The sequence below is a fragment of the Odocoileus virginianus genome, chromosome 14 (genome assembly GCF_023699985.2).
Source record: "Odocoileus virginianus isolate 20LAN1187 ecotype Illinois chromosome 14, Ovbor_1.2, whole genome shotgun sequence".
In the NCBI taxonomy this organism is placed as follows: domain Eukaryota; kingdom Metazoa; phylum Chordata; class Mammalia; order Artiodactyla; family Cervidae; genus Odocoileus; species Odocoileus virginianus.
Window position 1 is genome coordinate 52,642,754 of NC_069687.1, and position 2,691 is coordinate 52,645,444.

Below are 2,691 nucleotides of genomic sequence, written 5' to 3' on the forward strand. Positions count from 1 at the left end.
AGAATAGGTTCTCACAAGCCCTAATCAAAAATAAATGACCTCCTTTGTCTTTTTTCCCACACACACACACACACACACACACACAAATTAAGTCACTTAGTCACGTCTGACTCTGCAAATTCATGGACTGTAACCTATTAGGCTTCTCTGTCCACGGGATTTTCCAGGCAAGAATACTGGAGTGGGTTGCCATTTCCTTCTCCATGGGATCTTCCTGACCCAGGGATCGAACCTGGGTCTCCTGCTTTGCAGGCAGACACTTTACCATCTAAGCCACCAGGGAAATAGTCTTTTTTTCCTCCCATAACACACATATTATCTATGAGAGGCATTATGGCTTATAGTTAAAAACACAGACTCTACAGTGCAGACTGCCTCAGTCTCAATCTCAGCATCACATTTACCAACTGTTGATGTTGGGCAAGTGACTTTCCGTGGTCATTTTCTCTGATTACTGAACCAGTATAGAACACCTGCTTGATAATTCCCTACTGAGACTAGGCTGATCTTGGAGTAAAATATTCTCTGATCTATTGTCCCTTCAAATCACTGCACATTTTTGTCACTTTCATCACACTTTAACCAACAGGTTGCTTTTAACTTTGTTTACTCCTTCTAATTAAAGAAAACCTCTTTTTGCCTAATCCTTGAGACTCAGAAATCTCATAATCTGAGTGTTCTTTCTACTGAAAAAGCCCCTTCCCTGTATTGTAATCATTTCTTTTCTCTCTTGAAACAACCTCCTTGAATGAAGTCCCTCCTTATCTATACCTGATTTTGTTTTAATTTGGCAACTCATTGCTCAAATAATTCATGTTCTGCCTAAAACACAAGCAAACTAAAAAACAAAGACTATCATTGATTGAATCTAGATCAAAATAAAGAAGCCCAGTGAGCATAATTATAAAATAACATTAAAATGTAAATTGTCATTCAACTTTTGCAAGTTCACTTTGATTGTTATAACCATTCTTTTGTGTTTTGGAAACAAATGTTTCTTTAAGGAGGGATAAATGGCTAAGTACATTTTTTGGACTTTGAAAATCCAAACTGAAAGATTTCTACTAGCCGTCATCTTCCTTGAGCTGGTTGAACTCAAGTAATGGATAAATTCCATTTTATGCATCAAAATAAAATAATTGATTTGGTTTCCAAGAAACTTATTTTTTTTTAACATTTAAAGATGTAAGTAAGTACTTTGCTACAGAAAAGCCATCAACTTCACTTCTTACAGAAAAGAGGCAATGTGTGTTCAATACCAAAGCAAGCATGGATAATGAAGAATTTTAGAGCAATGCTTCTCAAATTTTAACATGCACCCTGACCAACTGGAGGGCTTGTGAAAACATATATTGCTGAGCTCTACCTCAAAATTTCTCATTCAGTAGGTTTTGTGGGGCCTGACGGTTTATACTTCTAACAAGTTTCCAGGACTCCTAGTTTTGCTGGTGAGGTTTCCATCCTACTGATTAGAGCATTTCTTCTTTTATTGATTCATTCAACAAATATTTATTGAGTACCTACTGTGTGTTAGTATGGTTCTAGGTGGTAGGGATGCTGCATGGAACAAAACAGACCTACCTGTACCCAAAAAGATAAAGTGAGGAAGACAAACAGTAAGCAACCTAAGTAAGTAAAATACATGTAATGTTGGTTTGAAGTGTTAAAGAGGGAAAGAATACATTTGGTGATGAAGATAATTGTGTTGCCATGAGTGTAAGGTTACATTTTGATAGGTTCAACAGAGAAACTATCCTTGATAAGATGCTTCTGATTAAAACCTAAAAGATTTTCAATAAATAGATCTAAGCATCTACATGCAACCAAATGAATCAAGGCATAAACCTTACAGGCTTCATAAAATCCACCCTAAATGGGTCACACATCTAAATATAAATGCATAACTACAAAACTCTTAAAAGATAGGATAAAATCTAGATGATCTCGGGTTTGGGTTATGACTTTTTTGACACAATACCAAAGACACAATCCACTATACAAAGAATGGATAAGCTAGACTTCACTAAAATTAAAAACTTGTGCTCAGTGAAAGACAGTATCAAGAAAATAGAAAGACAAGCCACAGGCCAGGGGAAGTACTTGCAAAAGGCATGTCTGATAAGAACTGTTATCCAAACTTTACAAAGAATTCTTAAAACTCACCAATAAGAAAACAAATACCAATTTTTAAAAAAAAGGGTCAAAGAACTTAATGGACACTTTACCAAAGAAGATATAAAAATGGTATATTAGCATATGAAAAGATGCTCCTATCATATGTCATCAGGTAAATGCAAATTAAAACAATGAGAAATCTCTACACACCAATTAAAGTGGTAAAAATTCAAAACCCAGAATGCTGACAAACCAAATGTTGGTGAGAATATGAAGCAATAGGAACTCTCATTTTTCGCCGGTGGGAATTCAAAATGGTATAGCCACTTTAACAGACAGTTTGGTTGTTTCTACAAAACTAAAGGTGTTCTTACCATATGCTCTAGCAGTTGCACACCACGGTACTTACCTAAAGGAGTTGAAAACTTGGTCTACACAGAAACCTACACAAATGGGTTTACAGAAGCTTTATTCATAACTGCCAAAACTTTAAGTAACCAAGATGTCCTTGCATAGGTGAGTGGATAAATGCAGATAATATTATTCAGTGCTAAGAAGAGATGAGTTATCAAGGCA

General features: G+C 35.7%; 1 non-coding gene across 1 annotated transcript; it reads right to left on the reverse strand.

Moving 5' to 3' along the window:
- Positions 1 to 210: 210 nt before the first annotated feature.
- TRNAC-GCA (transfer RNA cysteine (anticodon GCA)) lies at positions 211 to 283 on the reverse strand. The gene has a single exon. It is a non-coding gene; the product is annotated as a tRNA-Cys (tRNA).
- Positions 284 to 2,691: the final 2,408 nt, after the last annotated feature.